The sequence below is a fragment of the Dendropsophus ebraccatus genome, chromosome 1, assembly GCF_027789765.1.
Source record: "Dendropsophus ebraccatus isolate aDenEbr1 chromosome 1, aDenEbr1.pat, whole genome shotgun sequence".
NCBI classification, from domain to species: Eukaryota; Metazoa; Chordata; class Amphibia; order Anura; family Hylidae; genus Dendropsophus; species Dendropsophus ebraccatus.
The window spans coordinates 20,353,288-20,373,059 of record NC_091454.1 but is presented as its reverse complement, the minus strand read 5'-3'; the positions used below and the strand labels follow the sequence as shown (position 1 = coordinate 20,373,059).

The following is a 19,772-nucleotide window of genomic DNA, read 5'->3' as shown; positions in this document are numbered from 1 at the left end:
AGAGCGGGGGAGATGGGAGCGGGTGACAGGAGTGGGGAGATGGGAGCGGGTGACAGGAGCTGGGGAAATGGGAGTGGTGACAAGAGCGGGGGAGATGGGAGTGGTGACAAGAGCGGGGGAGATGGGAGCGGGTGACAGGAGTGGGGAGATGGGAGTGGGTGACAGGAGCGGGGGAGATGGGAGCGGGTGACAGGAGCGGGGGAGATGGGAGTGGGTGACAGGAGCGGGGGAGATGGGAGTGGGTGACAGGAGCGGGGGAGATGGGAGCGGGTGATAGGAGCGGGGGAGATGGGAGCAGTGACAAGAGCGGGGGAGATGGGAGCGGGTGACAGGAGTGGGGAGATGGGAGTGGGTGACAGGAGCGGGGGAGATGGGAGCGGGTGACAGGAGCGGGGGAGATGGGAGCGGGTGACAGGAGCAGGGGAGATGGGAGTGGGTGACTGGAGCAGGGAGAGACAGGAGCGGTGACAGGAACAGGGAGAGACAGGAGCGGTGACAGGAGCAGGGAGCGGTGACAGGAGCGGGGAAGATGGGAGTGGGTGATAAGAGCGGGGGAGATGGAAGCGGTGAAAGGAGCAAGGGGGAGGCATCCGGGGGGAGGGCATGGATGGTATATATGCACACATAGAATTTAATGGGCCCAAAAGTTTTACGGGGCGTGTGAAGGCATTAGTAAAGAGGCACGTTAGAGTTTACATTCACAGTTGACCCTATTGTTCTAAGATGAGCAGCCGCCAGACTTACATGCCCCAGGCTTACCCCTCCTCTCTTCATTGAGGACACAAGAACATTTGACCATGGCAAACATTCAGGTGTATGGGGAGACAATGAGAGATAGTTGTCATGGATGGCTACCTTTACTTTTCACACAAGCAAAATGCAAGCCCTTCTGGACGTAGAAACGTACTGATTTTCCGCATTCAGAACAGCACGTCTCACTGCCCTAAACTTCCATAGACTCCACATTGACACTCCATATCAGATATGGGCTTTACTTCGACTGTTTCGTAAATGCAATGAGTGGATCTGTCAAATTGTTTAGGTTCGGCAACATTCACCAAACCCAACCACTCTGCACTTGATTATAAGAAGTTGGAGGCCTATGGCTGTATCCATGGTTTCAAGGTCCTCCCTAAATTTTACACTCAATTGCTGAGCAGCCAGGTCGGCTCAACACTACTGGTGACTATTTTACTCAATCCCTTGCTCTCCCATGTCTTCTCTCATGAAGACGATAACCTTGGTTTGTCCTCTCCAGCAAGTGGCGGCCATTCTTATGAATATATAGAACGGAAGGGTCTGCCACAGTTTGCGAATGACTCCCCACTGCAGCTCATAGTAAGACGGACCCCTCTCTATAATGTCCAAAGGGAATAAACTGCTCACAGACGTTAAGTCCGACATGCCCGATCCTTCCCCCCCCAGCCAAAAAATATCTATATAGTAATAATTAATACATTTCAACAAGAGACCCAAAATACCTTGGGGGAGATTTATCAAACATGTTGTAAAGTGAAACTGGCTCAGTTGCCCCTAGCAACCAATCAGATTCCACCTTTCATTCCTCACGTACTCTTTGGAAAATGAAAGGTGGAATCTGATTGGTTGCTAGGGGCAACTGAGCCAGTTTCACTTTACACCATGTCTGATAAATCTCCCCTCTTGTGTGTAACTTGTAACCAATGGACTTCTGACATTCAGATATCAGAACCTTATACCCCAGGCAGGGGCAATACCATACAGACCATACAGTTTAGGTTTGACCATGTTAGAACCCTCTAAGCTGTTAGGCCTCGCCTACCCTGTTATTTGCCTCTAGCTCTAGTCTCATACATTCATTAATGTGACAACTTAATACACAGTAGACGTTGTTATCATAGTTACATTACATAACCGAGATTGTGGGGAGTCACATAGCGCTCAATGTGTGAATTCATTTTCTAACCTTCAGTTTTTATATCACAGCTGGAGTCTGAATGTGACGATACGGCTGCCGCCTTACCGCGCGATCGTAATGCCATGCACGTCCATCTGATCATTTCATCAAATTTTGGTAAATCGATATTTTCCTTAATGAACACATTACTACTGCGAGCCATGTACGACCTTCCAACGACCTTCAGATAAACTCTCCGTTCTTATCGAAATCTTTTTTTATTGCTTATTTGTATTCTATGGGTCTATGGGTACTTCTCGGCTCCTTTGCAGCCGAGACGGACTTTTCGGGACTACTACGAAACGCGTTTAACAAACAGCATGTGGTAGTATGGCATGAAAATGATGCAGTTTTACTCTTTGTACATATATTCAAGCACATAAGCGAGCCCATCCGAGGCTATACACCCAGCAATGCCGCTGTTGTACGGCACACAACAGGTCCCAGCCAGCCTGCTATTTGCCTGAGGGCACAGCTATCGGAGAGAGACCTGTGCATTCTAAATTAAGATCATGCAGCTGCCGGAGCGAGTTACCTTGGGAAGTTGGGAATACACCACATCGGCGTTCTCTTACAGCAAAACAACTTGGAAGCTGCAGTGTTGAGCTATGGATTATAGCCACAAAGGACAGCAGTACAGAAGGTATTCTGACAGCGGAGAGGCTGTATGTACCTGAATATCAATACAAACTCATATAGGATTGTATGATTCTAACTTATTATTCATCTATTCAATCGCTATTTACAAGGACCTACTCCAAGGCAATGGGTTTGGACCCCTTGTGTCATCATTTGTGCAAGGACATGGTGCAAGGTTTTCACCTTTTAACCCCTTCTGGACCAGTGTAATTTTCGTTCTTGCGCTTTCGTTTTTTTCTCCTTGTGTTTAAAAGGCCATAGCACTTGCATTTTTTCACCTACAGACCAGCATGAGCCCTTATTTTTTGCGCCACTAATTGTACTTCGCAATGGCAGGCTTAATTTTTGCATAAAGTACACTGCAAAACCAGAAAAAAATTAAATGTGTGGTGAAACTGAAAAAAAAATGCATTTTTTTTTATTTGGGAAGGTTTCGTGTTTACGCCGTTTGCCCTGGGGTAAAACTGACATGTTATATATGTTCCACAAGTTGTTACAATTACAACGATATGTAACTTGTGTTACTTTAATTTTATTTGATGGCTTTTAAAAAATTAAAACCTTTTTAAAAAAATAAATGTTCCTTAAAATTGCTTTATGACCATGCTTATAGCGCTTTTATCCTTTGGTCTATGGGGCTGTGTGAGGTGTCATTTTTTGCGCCATTATCTGTACTCTCTATTGGTACCTTGATTTAGCTTTTTGCGACTTTTTGATCGCTTTTTATTACATTTTTTTGGGATTTGATGCAACCAAAAATGCGCAATTTTGCACTTTGGAATTTTTCTTGCGCTTACGCAATTTACAATGAGAGATCAGGAATTAAATAATTTAATAGTTCGGGCGATTATGCACGCGGCGATACCAAATATGTTTAGCTATTTGTTTTTATTTATAAAATGGGTAAAGGGGCGATCCCCCCACTAGACACCAGGGAAGGAGAAAAGCAGCATTTTAAATGCAGCTGTCAACTTTGACAGGTGCATTTAAAAGGCTAATTAGCAGGCACAGCGATCGGACTGTGCCCGCTAATTGCCGCGGTCCCGGGCTGCAGATAGCACCCTGGATTGCGGGGGTTCAGAGCGGGGTTGCCGCGCAACCCCTCTCTGAACACCCCCACCCGCATGAGGACGTACAGTTGCGCCGTCATGCGGGAAGGGGTTAAAGTGTACCTGTTGCTCAGGGGTTGTGATCGCAAGCAGTTGAGCAATTTACTCTCTTTATTTTTTTTTTATGGTTTACTTTTACTTCCCCTAGGTTTAAATCAGCATTATACATATGGCCACTAGGTGTCTCCCTTCCTGTTGAGCTGCGGTCCATTCTCCTCCATGATGAATAGGTCTTTTCTCTTTTAAAAAGAAGAGACCAAACACAGGAAGTCCCAGCACTCACATAAAAAAGGACACCATGTTCATTATGCAGGTTGTATATCAGCTGAGGGCAATCAACTTAGGCTAATTATATCATTAATTTTTACTAATTAAATTGTCAGCTCTGCAGCTTACCGGGAGACACCGCTCTTTGTTGTGCAGCAATTCAGTCAGTATAATGTCACTGTGTGGTTACAGAGGTTTTGGTGCTGTGTGACAGGAGAGCTGACCATACAGTGCAAGCACCTCCACATTCTCTGGTGCTCAATGTGGATGTGCAGAAGCTGTTCACATGCATAGTGAAGACTTGTCCAGCTCCCTGCGCACAGCAGAATGGCTATTAATCAATACCAAACCATGTCAATGCAAAGCGCTGGGACGTCCTGTGTTTGGTCTTTTTTTGAACAAAGAAAAGACCAAATGTCGCCATAGAGGGAGCATGGACCAAAGTTTGACAGAAAGGGACACCTAGTGGCCATATGTATAATGTGGCTTAAAACATACAGTAGAAAACTTAAAAAATAAAAAATAAAGAGAGTATATTGCAAAACTGCTTGCCATTACAACCCCTGTTGATTTCGTTTAAAAAAATGTCTTCATAGGAGCTGGCTCATACTGATATATAGCTACAATTTCCAAATCAGATGATGGCTTGTTTGTTTTTTTGCTATTTATTGTAGATTTGGAAACTACAAAATCTAACCAATGCTCTCAACACCTTAAAGGGGTAACCAGAAAACTTCCCTTACTGCCTCCTCTTGCATTAAAACAATTAATGTTTGCATACAGTACTTACCCACCTCGCTCCCCTGCAGCTCCTGCTGTCACATATCTCGGCCCCAGCTGCACTTCTATTCTTACAGCTTCGGATAACATCCTACTCCCCACTTAGCCAATCACATGGCCAATTACTACCGGGAAAGGAAGTTGTGACAAGGGTGGTAAGTATGCACCTGTCTGCTTTAATTCAAGACAAGACAGCCTTGCCACCAAAAAAAGGGGGAGTGTTTCTTTATACAATTAAATAGATGCCCTAATCATACAACCAATCTAAGGGTCCTATTCCACGGGCCAATGGGGGCCCAATCAATAATGTAAACGAGCGCCAATCTGCTAGATTGGTGCTTGTTTACTGGGCCTATTCCACGGCCTGATAATCGTTTAGCAAGGGCTGCAGGGACATTGTTACCGATGTCCTTGCAGCCCTTGTTTAAACACAGCGGTGGTCCTGGACAGTGATTGGCTGAGCGGTCTGTCAGCTAAGACAGGCCGCACTGAAGCTGCTGCTGCACGTGGGACCGGGAGGAAGAAGGAGCGCAGGAGAAGACCTGCAACAAGCTTAGGTAAAGTATGGTGCTTGTGAAATCGTTGGTTGCCCGCCGTGCTTCGCTATTCCACGCAGGAATGCACGGTCGGTGCCCAAAGATTTTAGGTTTGAACCTAAATAAACGATCTGCCGATGACACGATCATCGGCTGATCGTTGTCTCTATTCCACGGAGCGATAATCGGCCGAATCGGCAGATTATCGCTCCGTGGAATAGGCCCCTAAGAGTAGGTTGACAAGTGACAGATTTCCACAATTACAAAAAAATTTGACATGTCATCAGGCATGTCAAAAGTTATTGATCGCAGTGGGTCTCACTGCTGAGGACTCACTGATATAGCCAAGGAGAAAGAGAGCGTGGCAGCAGTGTAATCCACTTTCTGGCTGGCCACTACTTGGCTTTAGACAAACATCCTATATTGGGAAGTTTAGATAAAAGAGAAGTCGAAAGTCCCCAAATGGTTCTTGATTTTGTCCATTCCTGACTTTTTAGACCCACAACATATTGGAGTAGGTTACAAGGTACAGAAGGAAAAAAAAAAAAAAAAAAAAGAAGAATCCTTTCACACTGTCCCCACACCGCTGAGTCGAAAGTTTTTCACGCCCAGAAAATCCGGCGTTAGGACAATAGTTCACCTGCTGTCACATTCAGTGATTGCTCGACTGCCTTCCCGCACATGAATTTCTACTTTAGCAGCCGGCTGCCTATAAAAGATTTAGCATTCAGGGAAATGTAATTCTGAATCCTCTGCTGCACATTTTTTCCACTTAGGTAACAGTCCTGAGTCATCAGCGTAGTCGATACCAGTCAAGGAATGTGTTCTTACGTAAAAGGAACAATGAATCCTGGAGGATTAGGAGATGTAATCCGCAAAATACATGAGACAGACTGAAAACTTTCTAGGTGGATGTAGTTTAGGAACGATAATGGGAACAAACAAAGAACATCACAGGCCACACTGGGTTCATCAGGGGCAAGGTCATGGGTACGGCGACAATCCTTGAAGCTACTATTGGGCGATTTAGGAAGTATAGGCGATGGCAAGATTGCAGTCGTAACCCTCCCCTATACCTAAGGGGGCTACAAGGATATCCATACTATACATCACGCATTAAGTAACGGATCTTACAGATTTTACATTGGGAACGAGAAGTTTAAAGTTTTACGTTACGCTATCGGCCTATGTAAGGGTTGGTAAATTAGCTTAAAGTGTCACTGTCGTTTACATTTTTCAGAAATCAATAGTACAGGTGATTTTAAGAAACTTTGTAATTGGGTTTATTACCCAAAAAAAATGCATTTTTATCCTGAAAAAGCAGTTTGAAGTGCTCCCCCCTGTCTTCATTGTTTTCTATGGAGAGGGGAGGGGTGGAGGGAGATGAGGCACCAAAACAGGACAACAAAGAGTTAATTCAGAGCTACATCACCAGGCTATCTCCTACGAAGTCAGTACTGACCTCTCTGACCTCTGAATACAGGCTCTCATACTGGTCACGCTGTGTAATCCTTTGTTCTCTGTTCTCTGCTGGCGACTAATCTCCCTCCTCCCCCCTCCCCTCTCCATAGGTTACACAGGGCCTGACTGATGTAAAAGAGTCGCGATTTCCTGATAATGAGCAGTGAATGAGAGAGAAGAAGGAGGAGGGGGGGGAACCTGGGGAAAGTCTTTTTGAATGCAGATAATGGCATATTTGCCTAATAAACCCAATTACAAAGTTTCTTAAAATCGCCTGGACTATTGATTTCTGGGGGGGGGGGGGAAAAAAAAACGACAATGACACTTTAAAGTCATGCTACCAGCTACAAGAGTACATGTGAACTCTTGGAAGTCTCCTTTGGCCCATCAAGGACAAGCACAGGACATGATAAGGGACGGAGGGTGAATGAACCAGTACCAGAAGGGGGTCATCATTTTGATTCCTCCTATTAAGTTGGGTACACAAGATGTCCTGATTAGTGTTGGGGAGACCTGTCAAACTGATTGGGTTTAGAAACGTCCGTATTTGATTCCCTGCAGCTACGAAAGTTGGTTGCCGTCCGATGGAGGCCTGGAAAACATGGATACAGCCTATGCTGCCATAGGCTGTATCCATGTTTTCCAGGCCTTTATCGGCCTTGGGCTGCATCCAACATCTTCAGCCATACAGAATCAAACAACGTGCATTCGGGTTCGGAGAACGTTGATGATTCCGAACAGTTTGACACGTCTACTGTACACTAGTCCTGATGGGAATTCCAGATGCAAGAAGCTGTATCTGTTGCATATGACATCCCATTCAAGTGAACTGGGCCACGGCGCTGGACCTCTGTCATCTGATATGGTTGTACTGGGTCAAAGAACACTACTGGATGGCAGATAAATCCCACCATTAAGTTACTACAATGTTTATTACCCAACACTGGGAACGTCATAGGAACAGACACAAAGTAATGGGTCACCAGGGACAAGCACTGGGTCACAAGAAACTGGGTCAGACACGTTAAAGCGAGCTATTTCATCTATCGCACTGCATATCTTACTGAGCCCAGGGGCACCGGCCAGAGCGAAAAATAGAATATAATTTCATGTCGTACTACCTGCCTCGGGTTAACACGCTGGCTGGTTACGTATGTTGTCAGTAGTGACTCGGAGCAAGTAAGTCATGACCAAAATAATTCCAAGCTCAGACATTTAAAGAACCTTACTGGGAACATCCATCAATGGAATCTCTTTATTTTTATCTAAATATGTTAAAAAAAAATTGTTCACAAATTCTTATTTTCCGTTTTGTGATGTCCATGTGGGTTGACGGACACGGTAGCAAACTATTCTGAGGTTATTACATTCGCCGATTACTGTTATGACCAATAGTTTTTACGTCGTTATATGGTCGCTAATCGTTCCTCGGGACAACCCACACAATATGTTTTATCGGTGAACAACTTATTACACAAACAGATATGCGATCGATCGGCGAACTACCAACGATAATTTTTCAACATGTTGAAAGACAAGAATGAATGATTTTTCATTCATCGCTTGATCATTGGGTGTTATCACACGGACAGATAATTTGCTAATTTTCGATCATTCTAGAGAATTTTTAAACGATAATCGCTCCGTGTAACAGGGCCTCAACAATAAACAATCTCGCTTGCAATCGTTTATCGTTAGTCACTAATCGATATAAATCGATTCGTCTAATGGTCCGTTTAAATGGAGCGATAATTCGCCCAATTGATCGTTTAACAATTTTGAAGGAACGATTTGGTTTCTATAACGATCAGCGTTTAGACCAATTAATCGATAGACAATTCGTTAGAAAAATCGTTATTGCAATCGTTTTTAAGATCGCTTAAGCCCATCTCACAAATAGCGTTAATCTGTGAGACTGTTTACACGAAGCGATCTGCAAATTTTTAGCGAACAACCAACGATGATTTGGGAACATGTTGAAAGATCACAAAGAACGATTTTTCGCTTACCGTTTGATCGTTCGCTGTGTCGTTTGCCGATTATCTTTTAATTGCGATTGTTATTGTGAAAATTCGAACGATTATCGTTCCGTGTAAATGCACCATTAACCTGAAATCGTTCACCATTTTACACAGAACGAGTTATGCTGCGTTTACACGGAGCGATAATTCACCCAATCGAACGATTAACGATTTTGAAGTAAAAATGTGGTTTTTTTCTAACGATCAGCAGTTATCAGCGATTATCATTCGAATTTTCGCGATAACGATTGCATTTGAGTGATAATCGGCTTGTGTAAACACAGCGAATGATCAAGCGACGAGCGAGAAACCGTTCATTTTGATCTTTCAACATGTCGTTCGCTAAAAACTCGCAGATCGCTTCGTGTAAACAGTCTTTCAGCGATTCACCCTATGTGTGAGATGGGGTTAAGTGATCTTAAAACGATCGCAATATCGAATTTTCCAAGCGACATATCGTTCCGTCTAAACGCTGATCGTTATAAAAAAACATTGTTACTTCGAAATCGTTAATTGTTCAATTGGGCGAATTATCGCTCCGTGTAAACGCAGCATTAGTCACAGTCGTTAAAATGATCGTTATTATGATCGTTTACTCCATCTGATCCCAGTAAAAGAAGGAACGATTTAAAATTACACTGAATGATTATTGAACGAATAACATAACAATTAACGATGATTTAAGGGTCAGATTTAAATCAACGATGAACGACATACGAAAAATTTTTCGATTGTTGCCTGCAATTCCACAGGATGATTATTGCTTAAATTTGAACGATATAACGATTTTCCGCATGATAATCGTCCCGTGTAATAGGGCCCTTACAGTTAGAACAACACTGGAACCCGGAAATGTGAGTAATCCACTGCCATAGGGCACCTGGAATTCGCCAAATTACACTGCTAAAGGTTTGTATATTCCCCCTTTCTCTGACCCCCGTCCAGACCCCAAAATTTACACAGACCCAATAAAAGAATATATATATTCAGACCTCAGGTCAGGATCATATACATATATACATATACTACTGCATATAATTTGGACGCCATCATGACCTACGCAGTGCCATGACATCTGATCCTGACGCGGAGCTTGGAAGGGAGGGGGGTGAGGAACAACAGATGTTTATAGGATTAATCCAATAAAAAATGGCTGCCTTAGGAGAAAAAAAAAGAGCAGCAGCTGATGTTCCCTCTAAGGCTTTGTAGCTATCAGGGCAGACCTGAAAGGGTTAAGAGTACAATCCCTGTCATAGAAAGGACTGTGCATCTGTAACTGTAGTTTAAGGCACAGAAGGGTAGAATGCCTATATTCCTGGTGGCCTAGGGCAAAGAAAGGGTGAACGTCCAAATCCTTAGTGCTCTAGGGCAGTGAAAGGGTTAATCTTAATTGTTTATCCTGGCTATAACTTCCTGTTTCCTCCCACAGCTGATTGTAGAGGTGAGTACAGGGAGGTGATAGAGAGGTCTGTACAGCTGTAACTGAATGCCTGTACAGTTCTAACTATGATCAGACAGAGGGATTGATTCCTGATCATAAAGCGTACCTGACCTCAATTTTTCTTTTTAAGAAATCAACAGGGGTTTTGATCGCAAGCAGTTTTACAATATACTCTCTATTTTTTATTTTTTTTTACGTTTTCTATGTATAATCATTGTTTTACGTATGGTCAAATTGTGCTCCATGCTCCCTCTGTGTTGATATTTGGTCTTTTTTTAGTTCACAAAAAGAGACCAAATACAGGAAGGGCTCACGCAAGGAAAGACACCTGTTCATTATGCAGCTTACCAGGAGACAATGCTCTTTGTTATGCAGCAACTCAGTCGGTATAACCTCACAATGTGGTCATAAAGATTTTGGTGTTCTGTGACAGGAGAGCTGACCATACAATGCAAGTACCCCTGGATTCTCTGCTACTGAATGTGGACATGCAGCAGTTGTACACATGCTCAGTGAAGACTTGTCCCGCTCTGCGGTGGAGCTATACAGCCCAAAGAAGACTATGGTATGGACCCCAGGGAGCTCATAAACACACATATTATAATCTATCACTGAGCAAACAGTTTACAGTTAAATTAGAATTAAACTTGCGAACACAGAAAAGTGGTATTAACTATACACCCTTTGTGACCAGTGGGTTGGAAAGATGGGATCAAAATTTAGGGAATAGGCCAGTTTCTACGGTTTATTAAAAGGAGAAGCACAGACTTATTTCTCCCTGTGCTCGTGGTGAGCGGCGGGACTGACATCACGACCCCCGCTGGAAGTCGTGACAATGGTACCCCGCCCCAGTCACTGACTGGCTGAGCAGCCAGTCCATCATCTGGGTCATAACGTGTCAGCGCCGGAGATGCCACTGCACTGCAGGCACAGAGAGAGGTAAGTTCGTACTTGTAAACAATTTCCCCCCTGCCCCTGCCTGCTACCTGATTTTATAAATCGCCGGACTTCTCCTTTAATCCACCAGGGATCGTCACCTATTGTGAAAAGTGTGATTCTGTGTCACCTATGTACAGGTGTTACTTGTCCCTGCAGTCCTGTCTGTGATGATAATGGAAAGACTGCCGAAAACTGATCTCTACTGAGCGGGAAGTGTCAGCCTATTATGAAGCTCTGTGGTCAGTGTGAAAGCTGAAAGATTTCAAGGTGTTTGCTTTTTTTTTAATACAGTGACATAAAAAATATTGCATAAAAACTAATATATATATATATATATATATATATATATATATATATATACTGTATATATACACTTGAACTATCCATTGAATTTAATAGCAAAAACGGAGACAGAACGGTGACAAAGGGAAAACTGTGGGTGAACTACAAATAAAAAAACGTCCGCTGTTTGCAAAAGACGTCCGAAAATAATGTTCATGTTCATTATTTTGACGTCCGCGGCAAAAACGTCCGTTTTTCAATGCATTGTGTGCATTGGACGTCCGTCTTCCCATTGACTCCAATGCAATGGCATTGCAGTCAGTTAAATCTCGGCAAAAACGGACGTTATTTTAAATATGAAAATCGGACACCTTTTTCATATTTTTGCTTTTTCATATTTTTGACGTTGTGTGAACATAGCCATATATATACAAACACGCACATAAATACATATACACACATATATATATACATACTCATAGATAGATAGATAGATAGATAGATAGATAGATAGATAGATGATAGATAGATAGATAGATAGATAGATAGATAGATAGATAGATAGATAGATAGGAGATAGATAGATTGATAGATAGGAGATAGATAGATAGGAGATAGATAGGAGATAGATAGATAGGAGATAGATAGATAGATAGATAGATAATAGATAGATAGATAGATAGATAGATAGATAGATAGATAGATAGGAGATAGATAGATAGATGATAGATAGATAGATAGATGATAGATAGTAGATAGATAGATAGGAGATAGATAGATAGATAGATAGATAGATAGATAGATAGATAGGAGATAGATAGATAGATAGATAGATAGATAGATAGATAGATAGATAGATAGGAGATAGATAGATAGATAGATAGATAGATAGGAGATAGATAGATAGATAATAGATAGGAGATAGATAGATAGATAGATAGATAGATAGATAGATAGATAGATAGATAGATAGATAGATAGATAGAAAAAACAAAGTTCACGCAGCACTCAATGGTTAAGGTTCTGCTGGGTGCCTGCTGCCACACCTTGGTCCACAGGTGTTTTATTCAGACAAACAAAAAAATCGACTTGCGGCACATCCAGGCTTAAAGGTGAAAATGGTGAGAATTTATTCCATAAACATGGATTGAGAAAGCTCCTATTGGAGGAGCGAAACGTCGCTGTTTTTCCTTGTGTAATGTTTATGGAATAAATTCTCACCATTTTCACCTTTAAGCCTGGATGTGCCGCAAGTCGATTTTTTGGTTTGTCTAGATAGATAGATAGATAGATAGATAGATAATAGGAGATAGATAATCAGACAATAACGAAATGACAGTGGCACTGTTTTATAGCCAAAAACAACAGAAACAATTAAAGGTAAAAGTATGACAAAAACCTACTAAAAACATCAAGCGTCTTATCTAGTCCACTGAATAAACTGAATAATATACAGCCAGGGATAAATTAAATGGAAATTGACAGCAGCGATGAAGTAAAATTCAAGTGCGTTAGCGTGGCAATGGCGTCATGGTGCTTAAACAAAAGAGGTCACATAGAGGTGATAGAGACGGTTAACTCCATTCTCATGTCGCATATAAAACGCTGGCCGTCTAGAGATGCAGACGAACGCAGCGGAGAGGACGCGGACACCGGACGGACGCAGTCTTGTTTACTGCGTATAGGTCAGCCTGTAACATAGACATCACACAAACACTAAAAGTAAATGAAACCTCTCGTAAAGCATAAAAAAATAAAACAGAACCCAAAGAGAGCAATAGTGATTAGTGATTGCTCATTTCGAATGGCAATGAAACAAACTAATGACTCTGCGCTTGTTAGATGGTGACAATGAGCGATCAGCTACTATGCATGGAGGAAGATGATTAACGTTGACTGTGACATAATCCCCCCCACAAATAAGAGGAAAAAAAATCTCCGGCGTCAGCAGCTAGTGCGCTACTATCTGCTATGCTATTGTTAAGCTTCTCTTGTTGGTGTGTGACAATGGGGAAAACACTCATTTCAAGGTCGTTTTCACACAAGGTCGCAATGGGATCAGTAAATCAGAAATAAACTTCCATGGCTGCAGGTTTCATGTTTTACACACAAGTTCTCTGACCTCTTTTTAAGTGCCCTTGTGACCCAACACAGGGGGCGGCCATGTTTAAAGTTAAGACAATGGATCTCATTTATCACAACTGTCTTAGCAACCAATCAGGGATCAGCTTTAATTTCTTAAAGTGCTCTGCTAAAATGAAAGCTTAACTTTAATTGGTTGCTATGGGCAACAAGGCAGTTTCTCTTTCAGACAGCTCTGATAAATGAGGCCCATTAGAACACCCCAGAGAAATCAGCCGAAAAAATAGAGACGGCAACAGGGGCAGATTTATCATGAGTGTCTAATGGAGAAAGTGTCTCTTTCATTTTACTAGAGTGGATTAAGAAATTAAAGATGAGCCCTGATTGGTTGCTATGGCGTGTAATATATATACACTGGTGTTAACAGTCCATAGCAACCAATCACAGCTCATCTTTCATTTTACCAAAGCTTAAAGCTAAGCTGTGATTGGTTGCTATGGCCTGGATTTATCGAAGTGTGTAAGCTACCCATAGCAACCAGAGCTAAAGACTGAGCTGGGACTGGTTGCTATGGCCTGGATTTATCAAAGTGTGTAAGTTACCCATAGCAACCAGAGCTAAAGTCTGAGCTGGGACTAGTTGCTATGAGCAATTTACACTAGTTTCTATTCTACATATAGACCTAAGACGCCTAAACGATACGCAGACCCGATGTGAAATTCATTCGACCATCAGAAGTTCGGGTATCCATGGATACAATCTGGGTTGGTACTGTGTGTGGGCCTCATTCTGACCCAATTGGGCTCGTGCACAGTACTAACCCAGCATGGTCGTATCCATGGATACCTGAACTTTCGGCGGCCAAATGGATTACACACGTGTCGGGTTTGCATACTTTGTGACGGGTACTCTTTAACTTATTAAAGGGACTGTTTAGAAGGACCTGTCTTTGTGGCCCACGACAACCAATCACAATGCAGCTTTGTTTTACCATAGCAGACACAAAACCTGCTTTGTTTTACCTCAGACACGAAACCTGAGCTCTGATTGGTTGTTATGGGGAACATAGAGTTTTGACAAATCTGTTGCCCATAACAACCAACCACAGCTCAGCATTCATTTCCTTATCTGCTCTAGTAAAATAAAAGCTGCGCTATGATAGGTTGCTATAAAATGATCGGGTCATTGCATTTAGACTGCTTGATCCTTAGCGTCCCTAACATAAGGGGAGGGTCGGAGCCCCCCCATACACATTAGATGGAAGGTTTGGATGGCCAACTTGGGATACATGCATATTTTTCCATCTAAAAATCTTATCCATATTAATAATTCAGGGACATTCATGGCTTTTCACTGCATCAGAAAAATTGTCGCTTTGCCGCAGAATCCCATTATAGGGGTTTAACAGGATTATAAAAACAGCTTCTTCCTTAAAAAAAAAAAAAACACAGCACCACCCTTGTCTTCTGGTTGTGTGCGGTATTACTATTCAGCCTGATTCACCATGTAATATCACCCTTAAACTGAGGTCAAGAGTGGCACTGTTTCTGAAAGAAAGCAGACATGTTTTGTTTTTTTTTATTCCTGGATGATCCCTTTAAATTTTATGACAATCTCTAGTCTTCACTGCCATAAACTGTGCCTATTAGTATTCTGTGGGGAATATAAATTGCTTCCGGAGCTTATTAGGTCACATTATATTAGAAAATAGTCAGCTGAGTTTTTTTTTTATATATATTCTATGAAGTAAATTCTCAGTGAACCAATAAGATTATGCACACAGGTCTCTTTTATTATATATATATATATATATATATATATATACATATAGATATATATAGATATATATATATTTTATTTCAAAACAGCGCCACACTTTTCTACAGGCTGTTTCCGGTACTGAAGCTCATTACGAATCAAATGAACAGGATTGAGCTGTAACACCACACACAGCCCATAGAACATGAATATATATATATATATATATATATATATATATATATATATATATATCTCCTTTGAAAAATACAAGCCCCGTGTTATGTAAGGATGTAATATACTATAAATAGGGTATGCATTTGATCAATCAATCAATCACTATTCTAAAAATAGTTCACCGTAAAAATGATAGTATACAGCTCAACAAACAGCCAATGTAAGGCTACATCTATAGCTATATAAAGAAGTCACGCTTCTAGGAATTAAAAATTTAAAATAAAAGGTCAAAGATAGGCCGACCACTAAGGGGTCAATTATTCAAGATTAAGAGCTATTAGGGATTATTCTATATGACAGTGTTTTAGCCAAAAAAATGCCCATAAAGGGGTAGCTTACATTAGACCAACTTGTAGAGCGCCCCCTAGTGATGATGAAGCAGAGCTGGGAGGCAGTTTTCATATGTTACTGTAAAGGTGCCCAGTCCATTCCCTGGCAGTAATACATTTTTATTTTTGCTAGAGATGAGTGAGTCTTGAGCACGCTTGAGTTTGTCCAAACCGGAGCGTGCGGCATTTAATTCCTAAGAAGTTTGATGCAGCCCTAGGGAGTCCTGGAAAACATGGATACAGCCTATGGCCTATGGCAGTGTCCATGTTTTCCAGGCAGCCTTAGGGCTGCATCCAACTTTGTCAGGCACTGATAATCGAATGCAGATCGCTTTGGTTTGGACCTGAGCGTGCTTGAGGTTCGCTCATCTCGAATTTCTGCCCTTTCAGCACAGATGGTAAAGCCCAGACACCTCCTTAGTCCATCTTGAAGAGGCCCAGATATCGTATAGTAGAAAAACTAGATAGTAGAAAAACTAGATAGTAGAAAAACTTTGAGAAGAGAGGGAGAGAGATAATTGGTTGATAGATAAATAGAAAGGTGAAGGATATAGATAAACAGATGACATAAAAATTATGGATAGATGAATAATGAATAAACAGATAGATAGATATATACGTTGATCTACGGCACTCCAATTCAGGGAAGAAAACCAAATTTAACGTAACTTCAAACAATTACATTGCAACACAGCAAAATCATACGATGTTTCGGCGGTACTCCCGCCATTTTCAAGTGCATCTTGTACCGCCGAAACGTTGTGTGATTTTGCTGTGTTGCACTATGTAATTGTTTGAAGTTATGTTAAATTTGGTTTTCTTCCCTGAATTGGAGTGCTGTAGATCAACGTATATATCTACATTAGAGGTCTTTGGTCAAGACTACATCTGCTGGCACCAACTCGCTGGGACCTGTAGTGATAGATAGATAGATAGATAGATAGATAGATAGATAGATAGATAGATAGATAGATAGATACAGACAGACAGACAGACAGATAGATAGATAGATAGATAGATAAGAGATAGATAGATAGATAGATAGATAGATAGATAGATAGATAGATAGGAGATAGATAGATAGATAGATAGATAGATAGATAGATAGATAGATAGGAGATAGATAGATAGATAGATAGATGATAGATAAAAGATAGATAGATAGATAGATAGATAGATAGATAGATAGATAGATAAGAGATAGATAGATAGATAGGATAGATAGGAGATAGATAGATAGATAGATAGATAGATAGATAGATACAGACAGACAGACAGATAGATAAGAGATAGATAGATAGATAGATAGATAGATAGATAGATAGATAGATAGATAGATGATAGATAGATAGATAGATAGATAGATAGATAGGAGATAGAGAGATAGATAGATGATAGATAGATAGATAGATAGATAGATAGATAGATAGATAGATAGGAGATAGATAGATGATAGATAAAAGATAGATAGATAGATAGATAAAAGATAGATAGATAGATAGATAGATAGATAGGAGATAGATAGATAGATAGATAGATAGATAGATAGATAGATAGATAGATAGATAGATAGGAGATAGATAGATAATAGATAGGAGATAGATAGATAGATAGATAGATAGATAGATAGATAGATAGATAGATAGGAGATAGATATATAGATAGATAGATGATAGATAGGAGATAGATAGATAGATAGATAGATAGATAGATAGATAGATAATAGATAGATAGGAGATAGATAGATAGATAGATAGATAGATAGATAGATAGATAGATAGATAGGAGATAGAAAGATAGATAATAGATAGATAGATAGATAGATAGATAGATAGATAGATAGATAGGAAATAGATAGATAGATAGATAGATAGGAGATAGATAGATAGATAGATAGATAGATAGGAGATAGATAGATAGATAGATAGATAGATAGATAATAGATAGATAGGAAATAGATAGATAGATAGATAGATAGATAGAAGATAGATAGATAGGAGATAGATAGTAGATAGATAGATAGATAGATAGATAGATAGATAGGAGATAGATAGATAGATAGATAGATAGATAGATAGATAGATAGATAGATAGATAATAGATAGATAGATAGATAATATATAGATAGATAGATAGATAGATAGATAGATAGATAGATAGATAGATAGGAGATAGATAGATAGGAGATAGATAATAGATAGATAGATAGATAGATAGATAGATAGATAGATAGGAGATAGATAGATAGATAGATAGATAGATAGGAGATAGATAGATAGATAGATAGATAGATAGATAGATAGAGATAGATAGGAGATAGATAATAGATAATAGATAGATAGATAGATAGGAGATAGATAATAGATAATAGATAGACTGATTTCAGAATATGAGCCTCTTCTACAGTCTTGTCATGTAATAGGGTGAGTCATGGCTAGTCAGGCACATAATAATGTGTATGTAAGGAAGTTAACCAGTCCTGAATTGGGGGACGCCTCAGAGTGTAAACACTAAGAACCTAATGATTGACTTGACGTGTAATAGACGGCTCGGTGATTTCGCTCTCTTTGCTCCCAGCTCCGGAGCCCTGGGTGTGAATCCACGCAGGGACATCTCCATGGAGTTTGTGTGGGATTCCTCCACGTTCCCCCCCGTTTCCTCCCACATCCTAAAAACATACTGGTGATCCACCGACTCCCTACGCTTCTTCTACCACCCCTATATTATAATCTGCGTACGGCGCCACTAAACCGACAGCGCAATTCCAGTACTTTGTCAAAGTCTTTGTCGCCCTGGGGGGTCACCTAACCCTATAAAGACCCACGATGCAACCGGAACTTTCCAGAGTCTTAAATCAGCTAAATAATAAAGCGTCGCTAATATCCAGATGGTGCGGACAGCATCAAAAACCCATTACTATTCCAGCGTATAATGAAGACGTCTCGGCTCCGGCTGCTGGAACTTAATGGGATACCATGCCCGATTCCCAATAATCGAATCTTCTTCACATTGTGATGCCATCTGCAGATTAGATCAGGCCCCGGTCCGAATGTATTGGCCATCAAGAAAAAAATTCGAGGGACTGTCCATATGCAGTGAATGGTATCATATATATATATGGATGGGAGGAAGGGATAGGTATGGAGATAAGGCCTAGTGAACAGATCCCTATTGGCATTCCCTCTCTCCCCAACCCCCCCATCACTTGGATATTATAAGCAGATACTATGCTTATTATAAGCCTATAAGCATCATGTCATATTCTGCATGCAACACCTGCCCGCCGCTATCATCTCAATGCATCCTCGCTAACACCCACAGATCAGAGCCCCCCCAAAGTTAGCCAAGTCATGTACAGATATGCAGCCCACAGACCCCCCCCATTGTACATTGCAGATTGGTACAGTGTTACTTACCACCTCCCAAAGAGAATGAAGAGATCCAAGAGATCACACAGGATCCTCAAAGGAGAAAAAAAACAACACACAGGATCCAAATCTTCACAATGTATAAAGCATGTATCTAGAGGTAGATAATAACATAAAATAAAAAAAAATAGAAAAAGAGGCTACAAAATGCCTGATCAGTCAGTGCTGTGCATAGGAGATAGATGAGAGCACACTGCAACACGTGAGCTGGGGTGATAGCTCTCCCTCCAGATCCTCATTCCCCTTCTGATAGAATAAGGTTAGTGAATGATCTCACATGCAGCAGGAGAAGAGGAAGAAGAAGAAGAAGAAGAAGAGGAAGGGAAAAAAAGCATCTATTGCATTATTCCCAGCACCGTATATGGCAGAGACTCGTCACACAGCCAGGCTTCTTGTATGGAGTGTCTCTCCCAGCTCTGTTTCTATGGATATAGGCTGTCAATCAAGGGGTGCGCGTATGCTCCACACAATACGGTAAATGGCTGACTGGTATAGGGGATGCAGGCTGTGAGCTGGGATGGAGGCAT

The 19,772-nt window shown here is 41.1% G+C and overlaps 1 protein-coding gene across 6 annotated transcripts in view; it reads right to left on the bottom strand.

Moving 5' to 3' along the window:
* LOC138772604 (ankyrin repeat and sterile alpha motif domain-containing protein 1B-like) overlaps positions 1-19,772 on the bottom strand; it is a 108,179-nt gene that overhangs the window by 73,034 nt on the left and 15,373 nt on the right. For 4 of the 6 annotated variants that reach the window (XM_069953126.1, XM_069953145.1, XM_069953140.1 and 1 more), the window contains exon 1: positions 19,234-19,711. The exons of the other annotated variants lie outside the window; for them this stretch is intronic. The gene's annotated coding sequence lies outside the window, so the exon portion shown is untranslated. Of the gene's footprint in view, positions 1-19,233; positions 19,712-19,772 lie in introns of those variants that run through there. 6 annotated transcript variants of the gene reach the window in all.